The sequence below is a fragment of the Ambystoma mexicanum genome, chromosome 10 (assembly GCF_040938575.1).
Source record: "Ambystoma mexicanum isolate Mex_15411 chromosome 10, UKY_AmexF1_1, whole genome shotgun sequence".
Classification (NCBI taxonomy): domain Eukaryota; kingdom Metazoa; phylum Chordata; class Amphibia; order Caudata; family Ambystomatidae; genus Ambystoma; species Ambystoma mexicanum.
Window position 1 is genome coordinate 1,408,357,196 of NC_090932.1, and position 13,891 is coordinate 1,408,371,086.

The 13,891-nt window shown below is 46.0% G+C and overlaps 1 protein-coding gene across 4 annotated transcripts in view; it reads right to left on the reverse strand.

Moving 5' to 3' along the window:
- Positions 1 to 13,891, reverse strand: part of USP30 (ubiquitin specific peptidase 30) — a 1,160,327-nt gene that overhangs the window by 774,558 nt on the left and 371,878 nt on the right. The window lies entirely within an intron of this gene.

The following is a 13,891-nucleotide window of genomic DNA, read 5'->3' on the forward strand; positions in this document are numbered from 1 at the left end:
AACTGGGCATCCAGAGAAGCAAACTGCTGAAGGAGGCGCGGCGGGGAGAAGAGTCTTGAAAACCCCCTGTAGTGCAAGCAGGGCGCCCTGAGCAGAGGTGAGGTTTCAGTGGGGCGAGGAGTGCACCGCATGGTCGGACCCTGCATTGACATGGCTGCGAAAGCTAAGGGGAAGAGTGGGAGAGCGCAAACAACCTCAGGATACGCCCCGGGTACTCTCCCTACCATATGGCAGAAGCAAGAGGCGAGGGAGTCAGCCAAGACCACAAGAGAGGACTTAGTGAGAAGTGTCTCACCAACTGAAGGGGAGAGCACAGCCACAATGTCAAGGCAGGACTTTAGGGGGGAGATGCACGCCCTGCAGACATACCTAACAGACATTTCAGGACCAATTCCAACTCCTTCGAGCTGACCTCAATTCGGCCTTGGGGGAAATAAAACCAGAGCTGCGACAGCAGGGCGAGCGGACGGACCTGCTGGAGAGAGGCCTGCAAGAATTGGACAAGGAGGTGAAGGCCAGCGGCGAAGCAATTGAAAGACTGGACGCAACCACGCATAATTTGGAGATTCAAATGGAGGACATGGACAACATGTCCTGTCAAATCCATAAGAGTCAAAATGCTACCGGAAACCGTCCAAGATAAAGACTTAAAAGGGGTAGCCCAATCTATCTTCGCAGAGATCATGGGAGTCTCGCCTCCGGAAAAGATTGAGCTTGATCGTAGTCACATAGTGGGCAGAGGGGGCACAGGGTCACAGTCGAGACCTAGAGATTTTCTGGCAGCGTTCACCAGGTACACCCAAAAGGAAGCAATCCTTCAGGAGGCAAGGAAGCAAGAGACAATCATGTTCTGTGAACACTGCATTGTTGCACTGTTTCAGGATTTAGCAAGCAGTACCCTGACGAAGAGGCGGCAAATGGGACCGGTTCTCAAAGTGCTTAACGAGCGAGGGTTTAAATACAGGTGGACCTTCCCATTTTTGATTGTTCGAGTGGGAGGGGTATCAGAGGCGAATAACCACATTACAGGAAGGGGCGAGCACTCTGCGACTGTACATGGACGACGCCCCCATGGGATCTGGGAAGCAAACCACAACCGCTGGGCCAGAATTAAGGCCATGGGCCTGGACAACAGTGGGAGAGAAGGAGGGTGAAGTTGAGTGGTAAGCCGACCAAGGAAAGCAACAAGAAATGCTCCGGGGAGGCGGGACGGGATGCACAAGAGGAGACCTAAATCACAAAACGCTATATATATGGGCCACTTAAGGGAGTAATTGGCAGGGGGGGGAGCACCCATCTATGAACCAGAAAGGGTGGGTATACCCGAGGAGTGGGGGGGGGGAGAGGGAGGCGGGAAGGGCATGCCGTTCTGGGGGTGGGGGGGGGTTGGGGGGAAGGGCAGCGGAGGCCTCGCGCAAGGATGAAGGTATGGAGAGCAGAGATTCCATCCAACGCAGGAGATGCAAGGGGGAATCAAGGGGGAGGACTAGAATGTCCCGCCGCTTGGGCACCCATAAAGGAGGAAGCCCTTGGGAGATCCAAGGTGTCATGGAAGTAGAGGTTCATTAACCCATTCTTAAGTGGCTAACACATAACGTGAGGGGCCTGAACACCCCCCTCAAGAGGAAAAAATTAGAACAATTCATGAGAAAAGAGAACCCAGACATTCTGGGATTGCAAGAAACGCATCTTAGACCCAAAGACCAGGAGCGCCTCAAGCTACGGGGTTTGATCAGATTCTGCACGCATCGGGGGGAGCAGGTCGGATGGGGTATCCCTAGCTATTAAAAACTTGGTGGACTTTAGGATCTCTGAAATTATAAGAGACAAGTAGGTATATAAATAGTTATAGGGATGTACCAGAGCAGTTCGTACACTCTGGCAGTAGTGTACGCACCAAATGCAGGTCAGGAGCAGTTTCTGAAACGGGTCCTGGAAAAACTAGAGGACAGGGCCCGGGGCAAATCATTTTGTTGGGCGACCTTAACATAGCCTGGGAAAGGGATCGGGACAGGTCAGGACGCCCGGTAGTAGGAGGTGGAGCAGTGATAAGATAGAATATGCGGTGCAGAGCTGCGAGATGTGTGGCAGGAGGTTAAGGGGGTGGAAGAAGGGTACACCTTCCTATCTGGGGTCCACGGATCTCAATCCAGAATTGACTATATCTGGGTAACCTCGAGTCTAGTGGGCCAGGTTCGAGAGGTAGTAACGGGTCCCATCGGTATAACAGATCACAAAGTGGTGTCTATGGTAATGGACTTCGGTCATAGGCAAAGAGGGGTACGGACGTGGAGGTATCCAGGACACTTCCTCAGAGACCCGATAATTAGGCAGGAAATAGAAGATAAGATTAGGAACTTCTTCGTAATTAACCAAAGGGGGCATACAAGGGAAGAGACAAGATGGGACACCTTCAAGGCTACGTTGAGGGGGGGAATTAATAGCGGCAGCGACCATAGGGAGAAGCAATTGAAAGAGATGGAAGCACGGTTGGAAGAGGAAGTCGAAACAGCGAGGCGAAAGGCGGGGGTGACCCCGACTAGAACCTCTATGAGGGACTATCGCAGGGCACTAGGACAGCTGGAGGTCTTCCGAACCAAAAAGGCAGAGGGGGCCCTTCTAAGGGTTCGTCATAATTCTATGCTAAAGTGAACATAAAGCGAACAAGGCATATACTCTCCTTGCACGCTTACTAAGGGGAGTGAAATCTAGAAACGCGATTACAGCTCTAAAAACAGGATTGGGGAAAGGGCAACAGAGGCAGGGGAGATACGAGAGACGTTAGTGGCTTTCTATGAATCTCTATACGCGTCACAGGACCCCCGGGACTGCTCGCAGCTAGAGTTTCTAGATAAGGTGGAGCTGGGAAGGAAGCATCGGATCTGTTGAGCAGCGAGATCAAAGAAGAGGAAGTAGTGAAGGTGATCAGAGGTTTACCTTTGAATAAGGCACTAGGCCCTGATGGCTATACTGCGGCCTTTTATAAAACTTTTGCAACTGTAATGGTCCCACACTTAACTTACCTTTTCAATACATTTAGGACAACAGGGAAAATAACTCGTCTATGGAGGAAGCTAGACTAACCCTTGTTCTGAAGCCCAATAAGAACCCTGAGGAGAGAACATCTTCTAGACCCATTGCGTTGATTAACATTGACGCCAAGATCTTTACAAAAAAATTGCCGAACAGCTTGGAGGGTCTTCTCCCGGGCCTGATCCATCCGAGGTTTATGAGAGGCCAGCAGACAGCGGACAACATAATGAGGGTGGCCCACTTGGTGGAAAAGACTCACAGAACGGACTCTGCTGCGGTTCTCCTATCTTTGGACGCAGAAAAAGCGTTTGACCGCTTGGAGTGGTTTTTTCTGTTTAAGGTAATGCGGAAGATGGGTATCACTGGGAATTTTTACGCATGGTACAGGCCAACTATCAAACGCCCACTATGAGAATAGCGGTAAATGGGGCTATGTCTAGGTCCTCTAGAGTGAGCAGGGGTACTAAACAGGGCTGCCCCTATCTCCTATGCTTTATGCAATCTATCTCGAGCCCCTACTACAGGCGATTAGGGAGGCGGAGGGGATAAAGGGCATTCCATTTGGGGAGTAGAACAAAAAGTAGCGGCCTTTGCCGATGATATGTTATTAACCCTGACGGCGCCAACACAGTCCATTCGACTAAGCAGGAAATTACTGGAAGAATTCGGGGAGGCCTCTGGCCTCAAGATTAATTTTGGAAAATCGAAGCTCTTGAATCTGACTCTAAGGGTTGAGGATCGGGAATCACTGAGGGGGGCTACCCCATTCATATGGAGCCCGGGGGGAATTAGGTATCTGGGTGTGAAAATCAAACCGACCTTGGCAGGTTGGTACCGAGCTAATTACCCACCGTTGTTGAAGGATATCAAACGGGACATCCGTAAGTGGAGGGGCCTTCGGATCTCGTGGCTAGGCAGGGTGGAAACGGTCAAAATGGTAACCCTCCTGCGTTTGTTGTATCTCTTCCAGGCAATACCTCAGGCAATTCCTACGGGCTTCTTTAAGGAACTGGGATCTTTGACTAGAGATTTCCTGTGGGAGGGGGAAAAAACTGCGGGTCAGTAGGCATCTGTTGATGGCTCATAGACGGGAGGAGGATCTGGCATTACCGAATTTTCAACAGTATTATGCGGCAACACAGTTACCGGTAATCAGAGACTGGCTCCGGGAGGGAGAGGCCACACAAGATAAGCAATGGGTGGCAATGGACAGAGCGGTGGCACATAGCAGCCTGGCGGAGGTCCTGTGGCTCCCAAAGCACCATAGGCCCAAGCATGTATATGAAAGCACCATCATGAACTTGATCGTGGAGAACTGGCACAAACTGGTGAAGAACAAGGGAATCACAACCTTTCCCTCCCCCTTTACACCCCTGTTTCGCAATGGAGACTTCACCCCAGGGATGGAGGGAGGAGCATTTAAGCAGTGGCAAGAGGGGGGCTGTAAATGGCTGGCGATATGTTTCGCGGGGGGGGAATTCTTTCCTTCGAGGAGTGTAAGAGGGAGTATGGAGTGAAGGAGTGGGAAAGGCTCAGATACGCGCAGCTATGCCACTGGGTCCTGAACCCCGTGAATAAACAGGCTGCAACAAAGGAAAAGACACGGCTCGAGAGGTTCCTTCTGTCTAATGATGGGTCCAAGGGTCTAATATCTAATTTATATAAGATTTTGGACGAAGCAACTGCCAGAAGTCAATGGCCGTATATGCTGAGGTGGGAACAGATCTCGGGAAGAGCAATCGAGCAAGAAGAGTGGGAAAGGTTATGGAAGAAAATCACCAAACTGGTTAAAGCATCGCAGCTGCAGGAAATGTGGTACAAGATCTTGTTCGGGTGGCATTATACACCAGCCCGTCTTCGGGAGATATATCCTACTACCTCTGGGAACTGCTGACGGGGATGTGGGATGGAGGGCACGACGCAGCACACCTGGTGGACATGCCCACAAATTAGGCCCTTTTGGCTGGAGGTCCAGAGAGCTCAGGAGCAAGCATACGGACCAGGAAGAAGCAGACCCCCAGAGGAGGTCCTTCTAGGAGTGGGGCGGGTTATCAGCACGGGGGAGCCTAAATCCTGGGGGAAGGCAAGAGCGATCCTTATAAATGCACCTATGACACTAATAGCACAGAGGTGGAAGAGTAAGGAGGTCCCTCTTCTACAGGACTTGTTGCGGAAGCTCTGGGAAATTGTGGTACTTGAATGGGCAACATATGCGAAGGATAACAATCTACAGTCGTTTGCAGGGTACTGGGAGGAAACTTTGGCCTTTCTTATAGACGACTTCCGGATCGGGTGGCGCCCTCAGCGCCTGCGATTACGGGACTTGCAGTGAGCGTTGGCGAATGACCCATGGCGGTAATGGATTATGGACAAGGAGGAGCCGTCCCAGGAGAAAGAGGGCAGGGGGTGGTCGGTGGGGGGGCATTGTTTCTCTGTTATATAATTGACAACTTGGAGTGACTGGTCCATGGCGCTAATGGACTACGGACATAACGCAGCTGCCTTTGGTGGGGAGGGAGTTGGGAAATGTTTTTTTTTCTGTGTTGTAAAATCAATAAAATGAAGTTACAAAAAAAATAATATAGACCAGGTTAGAACTGTAGGAGTGATAGTGGATCAGTCACTTGGCGCAGACACCCATGTAGAAACCATCATAAAATCACCTGAGGATGCGTCACTAGCAAGAACTGCGAGATCCAGGTCAAAGCCATAATAATGCCCCATATTGACTACTGAAATGTTCTGCTTGTGGGAGCTAGTAAGAATTGCATACAGAAGCTCCAAGTTTTTCAAAATGACGCGGTCTGAATTATAAAAGGTGCCTCAAAACGGGAACTCATCACTTCGGTCAGGATTGGCTCCCTGTCACTTCCAGGATTACCTACAAGATCCTGACTCTGACACACAAATGCCTAAATGGACACGCTCCAAGCTACCTTGTTGGACCAGAAAGTAACTCTATAGTCGAATGATATGTATAGTATGTTGGCCTGAAACCAATCGCATCATGTGACAAACATTGCGACCTAAGAATCGTCAATGTAACCAAAGGGCGTCCATTTTGTGTAATGTCGGCCATTTGCTTTTTCCTTTCTGTCAAAACGCTTTGCAAATATATTCTATGCTTCGAACTCACACAGTGCAAGGCCACGGCCTGAATGCTGAAATACTAACACAGACAGGAATGTCAAACTGTGCAGAAATACATTGTTTTTCCCTCTCACTAAGCCCTTGAAGTCAGGCAGCAGCTGCATCTAATCAGCAGACCAGCTGCCGGGTTGTCTTGCAAACGCTGTAGTAAAAGGCATTTAAAACATGAATTATATTCTTCTAGTGGTGCTCCTTCACAGAGAATGGTATTTTCTGCTTCAGAACTATCTGACCCTTAGCTCATGAACCAAGACACATAGATAACATAGTAAGGAATGTTTCCCTGCTAAGGAAATGATATCCTTGCCGAGCCAGAGCTCCATGTTCCCCATAACAGAAAAGCTGTCTCTGCTGCCTTTGCTAGAATAACTATGTTTAGGCTGAATGAAGACTTGTCATAACATGTCATAATTGTCAATCACTGAACCCCACCCTGTATGACATGTATGTGGGCAGATCGAATTGCCTTCACAAAGATTATGTCTAATGTATATATATTGCTGCTTGAGCGCTGTTCGCTCTCTATCGCATCTCACAGTGTTTGGGAACACACGTCGTGAGGTGGTGAGACCCAGTCGGCCGACTGAGAATACTTTGAAATAAACCAGACTTGTTTGGAAAACGAACCTCGTGTCGGACGTGTCACTTTAGTATATGGTTATTGTGCCTTAGTTTCCATTTGAGGTCTTTATGGCCTAGTAAATATGGCGCCCGAATAGTGACCCTCCCACTAATGCTCCATCGTATACGTTGAAGTTGAAGAAGGCAAAAACGAGCCGAGGACGAAGCTGTCGAGCCGGTTTCGGAAGGTGTTGGGGGCGCCCCTGTTGAAGTGATGAGAGACTCCTCTGCAGATCTGTACACAGCCGATCCCTGATCGACGAGCAGCCCCCAGAGAGCATCAAGGTGAGGGTCCTGGAACAAGGCAGATTGAGCCAGACATGCAGTCACCACGATTCTTGGTTGCGTCTGTATACGGGCGAATTGCGTCCTGAGTGACGAATTGGTTAATCAGGTGAGTCGTGCCCCAATTTTTAAACGTCCTGATATTGGTCGAGTGTTGCTCTTGCAAGATCCAACGCCCAGGCTAAGAAAAGGGTAAGAGTTAACCATGCCTGGGAAATTGTCTTCCTGTTTAGTACGTTTTTTTCACTGCGGTAGACAATCTTTGGAAACTGGCCGGCACACAAAATGTATATCAAGTACGGTATAGGGGCAATAGTGTTTAATGGGATTTGGCATGGGCAGACCAGACGTGTGTCAGACCTTCAGTGGCCTTATAAAGGGAGCTTTGAATTAGCACGTATAGAACACCTAGAATCAGTATTGCTACGAAAGAAGGCCCGACCAGCAGCGTTCGATGTTGTAAGAGACTGGAGGAAGGAAGCTAATCTCCGATTGAGACGTAGGGAGAAACACGCGTGAAGACATAAAACGAATGTAGAGAAAGCGGTAGAGCATGACCAACATCAGCAGACAGAAGCCATTAGGAACATGGACAGGGCTTTCCAATTAGATGTACAGAAAATATATCCTCAGCAAGATTTGCATACATCAGATGAACTAATAAACAAAAATGAGCGAAGAAACGAACATCAAAGTACTGACCCAGTTGCACCTCCTCCTTATGTACCTCCCATTCCCGTTATTCCATCTGCACCTGCAGTAAGCAGTTCCTCTCCCCTTGTGCCTGTGACATCATTTTCTCCACCGCCAGAGCAGGAGTTAGCCGCTTTAGCAGGCGGTTCTACAGAGATAGGGCCTGTGCAAGGAAGTATTAGACAGACTCGTAGCACAATTAGCAAAGAAAGGAAAGAAGAACTGAAGGAATGGGCCGAAACGTATATTGATGATGACAATGAAGTTCCATATCTGATCATAGAGGCCTTGGTGAACAGCAGGTATTGTTAGAATGCATGGGGAATTATCTTGTGAAAATGTGGAGTGATTTGACCAATACAGTGGTACCGCAAGAGTTGCGTGATTTGGTTGTTCTTTCAAATTTGTGAGATAATGCGACGAAAGTACGAGAACACGTAGGACGAATATTTGTGTTTAAGCGAGAACTTGATTGATTGCATAAAAAATTATTGAAAAAAAGATAAACCACATATGTCGTATGTCCAGCAATGGTTTTTTCACCATTGAAACCTGTTAGTGAAGAGATGTGAATTTGTACGCGAGATGCGCTTAGATGGATTACAGATGCTGTAATTTGCCCAATTGAAGTGCACGATACGTTTAGTCAGTATACACCAGAAATGCAGAGGAAGGTATTGCAGGTTATGGTAGTGTATTTACAGGATGAATGTATGAAGAACAAGATATGTTGTCCTGCTGATTTAATGACAATTTATAAAAGAGCATTTTCGCCCGAAACTGGAACGACTGTTTTTTCACTTGATTTAGCTTTGTTGTTTAATAGATGAACGAATGTAGAATCGCCTAGTTTGCAATTACCCTTGAGGGAGGTGCCTCCCACGTTTGTCCCGAAAGTAGAAGTTGCTGCCTCTGGAGGAACTCCAGCGCGAACGATAGAAGCTCATTATATCGCACAGTTTGTACATGTCCCTTTTTCGAGGCAAGAGGTAAATACTATAAAGCGGACGATCCCTGATATTAGGAAGAACTCGTCCGGATTCTATAAGGAAATTGAATCTGTTCTGAATTCATCTGTTTTTACATTGATTTATTGTTTCCCGTGATTCTTCCTGTAGACATATGGAAACAGGTTAGAAATATAAATGACGCGCTGATGTTATGTGATAAATGGGAGAAATTGACTATAATTGATAGTGAGAGAAAGGCTTGAGAGAAGCCACCGCAAGTAATGTTGGCTCTACCATCGCGAATAGTAGAGAAATTGAAAACTTCGGTGCCCGAAAAGAGAATAGTTTGGGATAAATTGACTGCTTGTTTGCAGGGCAAAGGAAGGAGCGACAGATTATTTTAATCGATTTGAAGAAGTATTTGCAGATTTTAGTGGTCAAGATCTAAGTACTGAACCCGGGAAGAGATTGTTTGTCGATAGGTTTGTGCGAGGGTTGCTACCGAAAATTCATATCCAGAAAAGGATAAGGAACTGAGGGACAAAGGGAATTTGAAAACAAGAGTACTGTTACAGCAAGTAGCAAACAATAATAGAGGTGGTGGGAACGCACCGTCCAGAGTCCAATTTTCATTAGCGTCCAATATGCAAGGAGGTCCAATAGGGATTAATCAATGTGCCTATTGTAGACAAGAAGGCCATTGGCGAGCACAGTGCCCGCATATACAAAATAGAAATGGGACTTTTCCGAGAATACAGAATAGAGGTTGTCCGGGAATACAAGGACAGAATAGAAACCAAAGAGCGCCACAATTTCAGGATAACCAGGGTAATCAGAACCAGAATCAACAAAGAAACAATACAAATGGTGGGAATATTTTTGACAGTCAGTCAAATGCATATTACTCTGGTGACTTTACATCTGATGATGTACTCTTCTACTAGGACAGCCCGAGACAGGGGTTGGAGCCAGTATCTATTCCCATAGACCAGAAAGGAACCTACGTAGAAATGAAGGTTGGGAATAGGGAGCCCATTTTTTTTAGTGGACACGTGCACAAAAATGTTCAATTGACCATGAGCGGGTTCCAGAAATACCACTGTCAGGGCATAAGAATGTCTCAGTAGGGTTCTCAGGTACACCAGTAATTAGTCCAGTGTCACAACCAGTACCTATAACACTAGGCCAATTCACTGAATCTTGCCCATTTTTTTTTACGAAGAATTGCGGCGAAGATGTGTTGGGATTACATTTGTTGAAGAAATTGAATGCAGTCATTTATTGTTCTCCTGATGGAGTGTATTTGACAATCTCGCCACAAAAGACTCCTGTATCGCAATTTGTATCTAAGCCACTACCGACTGAATTGAGTAAAGTACCGGCTTGTATATGGGCAGTGAACGATAATGATGTTGGTTGTTTAAAAGTAGAGCCAGTGAAAATTGTTCTGAAAGAAGGTATTACATTGCCGCGTATTGGCAATATAAAATTTCGGCTGAGGGAGAAAAAGCGTTGAAATGCATTGTATCAGATTTGATTAAAAGAAACGTAATTGAAGAAACTTCTGGTAGTACTTGCAATAGTCTGATTCTTCCGGTTTCCAAGAAAGGAGGTAATGATATACTTTACTGTTTTATAATTGATTTACGCAGAGTAAATAAAGTGGTTTATCCGCAATTTCCATTAGTCCCAGATGTGACTACAATTTTGACTATGATCCCAGCCTCTGCATCGTATTTTAGTGTAGTTGATTTGAAAAATGTGTTTTTTAGTATCCCAGTGCACCCAGATAGCAGATATTTGTTTGTTTTTACTCTAGGAGGACGTTCATTTACATTCACACGAAGTCCGCAGGGCTTCACTGAAAGTCCAAGTATTTACAGTAGAGCTTTGAAGGAACAACTAGATATGCCTGAACTACCAGCAGGCTGCGTGTTACTACAGTACATAGACGATCTATTGATAGCAGCAGACACAGAAGATATTTGTAAAGAGAGTACAGTTGCATTATTGACATATTAAGCAGCACATGGGCACAAAGCTTTGCAAAATAATTCCAGTATTGTCGAAAGGAAGTGGCCTACTTGGGCTACCTCCTTTCGAGGAGTGAAGATTGACACCAGAAAGAATCTCCGATATGCCTATTCCAAATACGCAGAAAGAAGTCAGAGCTTTAATTGGCATGGCTTCATATTGTAGGCAGTGGATCACTCACTTTTCGATGATTGTGAAACCAATAGTGGCATTGACAAGGAAAGATGTTAACTTACCTTTGCCATGGAACATGGAATGTCAAGAAGCATTTGACCTGCTCAAGGATGCATTTTGTTCAGCTCCAGTTTTGGGCACGCCAAATTACGACAAGAGTTTTAAGTTATGTGTGCATGAAAATAATGGATGTGCTTTAGCTGTTTTGGCCCAGGAACACGGGGGGAGAAATAGATCATGTGGCTACTTCTCTTCCACGTTGGATCCTGTGGCATGTGCTTTGCCGCGTTGCTTGCGAGCTGTTGCTGCAGCCACTGCGTCAGTAAAACAAACCGAGGGAATGGTTTTAGGTCACGCTTTAACCGTAATGGTACCTCACTCAGTGGACGTTCTTTTAAATAGAACGCAGACGCATCGCCTTACATCAGCCAGATTAACAAGGTATGAAATAGTTATATTTGCACCACATATCCAAATTATGAGGTGTTGCACTATAAATCTGGCCGAGTTAATGCCCCCTCCACATGACAAAGGGGGTGAAAAACAATTCCCCCATGATTGCTTAATGGTTACTGAACAAGAGACAAAAGGAATAATTGACCTAACGGATACCCCACAGAAAGCCAGATGGAGAACTGTTTTGTGATGGTTCTGGTTTTAAATTACCAGATGGCACATCAACTGCTGCTTATGCCATCACTACACTGAAAAGTATTGTAGAAAGCAAAATAATCCTATATAACTCAGCACAGGCTGCAGAAATAATAGCGTTGACAAGAGCATGTGAAATTTCTGCAAACCTCAATGTAAACATATATACTGACAGTCAATATGCCTTTGGGTTGGTACACAATTTTGGTCGATTATGGGCTGAAAGAGGTTTCCCAACATCACAGAGGGGTCCAAAATCCAACATGGCACTTTGATAGTGAAACTGTTGTCAGCACTTGCGCTTCCCAAGCGATTAGCGATATTGAAATGTGAAGCACATAAAAAAATAACATGTAATGTTGGAAAGGGAAACGCATTTGCAGGCAAAATTGCAAAACAAACTGCCACTGATTTACACACAAAAATGTATGTCGAAAAAATAGAAGTACCCTGCATGATAGAGAATGGAATTGCAACAGTTAAGGAAATGCAAGCTGAAGCTACTGTAGATTAAATAAAAAACTGGTCTGAGGGTCCAGCAGAATTAAATTCTGAAGGTTGTTGGGTGGACAAAAAAAATAACGGATGGATGGTACCAAATGCCTATGTGATGGCTATGGTTACCATGGCCCACAGTCCAACACACATGTGCTAGAAAAATGATTCAACATTTGGATTCTGTATGGCAGAATCCACACATTAGAAAAACTGCTGAAAGATTGGTTCAGAATTGTATGACTTGTTTACAACATAACATTGGAAAGGGAACAATGACGCCAGTTGGAAGTTTTGGCCCACCGTCCATGCCATTTGAAGTCATCCATTTTGATTTCATAGAAATGGAGGTGCCAAAACTATAAGTATGTCCTCATGGTGGTATGCACATTCAGTAAATGGGTAGAGGCCTATCCCCTGAAAGATTGTACAGCTATGTCCACAGCTAAAGCCATGCTAAAAGAATACTTTTCCCATTTTGGGCTATCAGGCTACCCAGTATCATATGGTCAGATAACAGACCACACTTTATTGCGGCCGTCATATTGCAAATTTGTGCAGGTCTCCAGATTGATAAACGATTCCATTTGGCCAGACACCCGATGAGTGCCGGTTTAGTAGAATGCCAGAACGGTATCCTGAAAAACAAACTTAGCAAAATATGTGCCGGGAGCAATTTTAAATGGGCCGATGCATTAGCACTAGCTTTACTTTGCATGTGAACAACTGTACAGGCGAGGACTGGTCTCTCCCCTTACGAAATCGTGATGGGGAGACCAGCAAATGTTTGGAATTCCCCTCGGCCGAAACGGTTGAGGGATATAGAGTACCCATTACTTATTGACTACTGTAAACAGTTGACTCAAAACTTGCGTTTGAGTCATCAGCAGGTGCAGGAGGCTCTTCCCGTCAGATATACCGGCCCAGGACATTGTCTGCAGCCTGGAGACTGGACGCTTGTAAACATTTTTGAAAGAAAGTCTTCACTTGCACCGCGCTGGAGGGGAACCTTCCCGGTGCTACTGGCTACGCAGACTGCAGTCCGAGTGAATGGATGAAAGCATTGGATTCACGCAACACACATGACAAATGTTCAGTTTCCATTGCCACATGAGAAAGAGCTTGGCTTGATGATCCTGAAATCGAAAGAAAGACTGCTGCACTTGAGCACAAAGATATCATTGCCAGTTCTCGGTTAGAGGTGTTTCCTAAGCCTGAGAAAGGTCCTGTGGAGATTGCAACGAAGATCGAAAAGCTAAAAGGTGCCTCAACTTTGTCTGACTGCTGCCCTATCATCATCACGCAGTGAATCTCAAGCTGGCACTGATCCTGCATCTGGAAATGAGAGTGCATTGTTCATTGACCATACTGTACCTGGAGCTGTGAGGTAGAATCTACGTTCACAAAATCGGAAATGATCAGCTTTTGTTTCGCCTTTGTTCCTAGCTCATGGATGAAGCTGGGAACGGAGGCCTAGGGAAAAGGAGCGTATGAGATGTTTCAAATTGAAAGCTCTGACACACTGTTTCCTGATGCTACCATCGAAAAGTGAAGCACCATTGCAACCTAGCACGGACAAGCGGGGGCATATGGTACCGACACTATCAAATTGATACTTGCTCCTGCTTTTTTGGAGCTCTGTGCAAATTCACACCAGCTTGCTATCATCAATAGACAGGCTAGCCTGGACTGGCCTGAACAATTTGTTGCTAATGTGTGTTGCTGTGGAGAACTTTCCCAGACGGACACTGAAAAACTTTTCCTGGGATAAACATTACAGACAATGCCTATATTCGCTCCTGCTT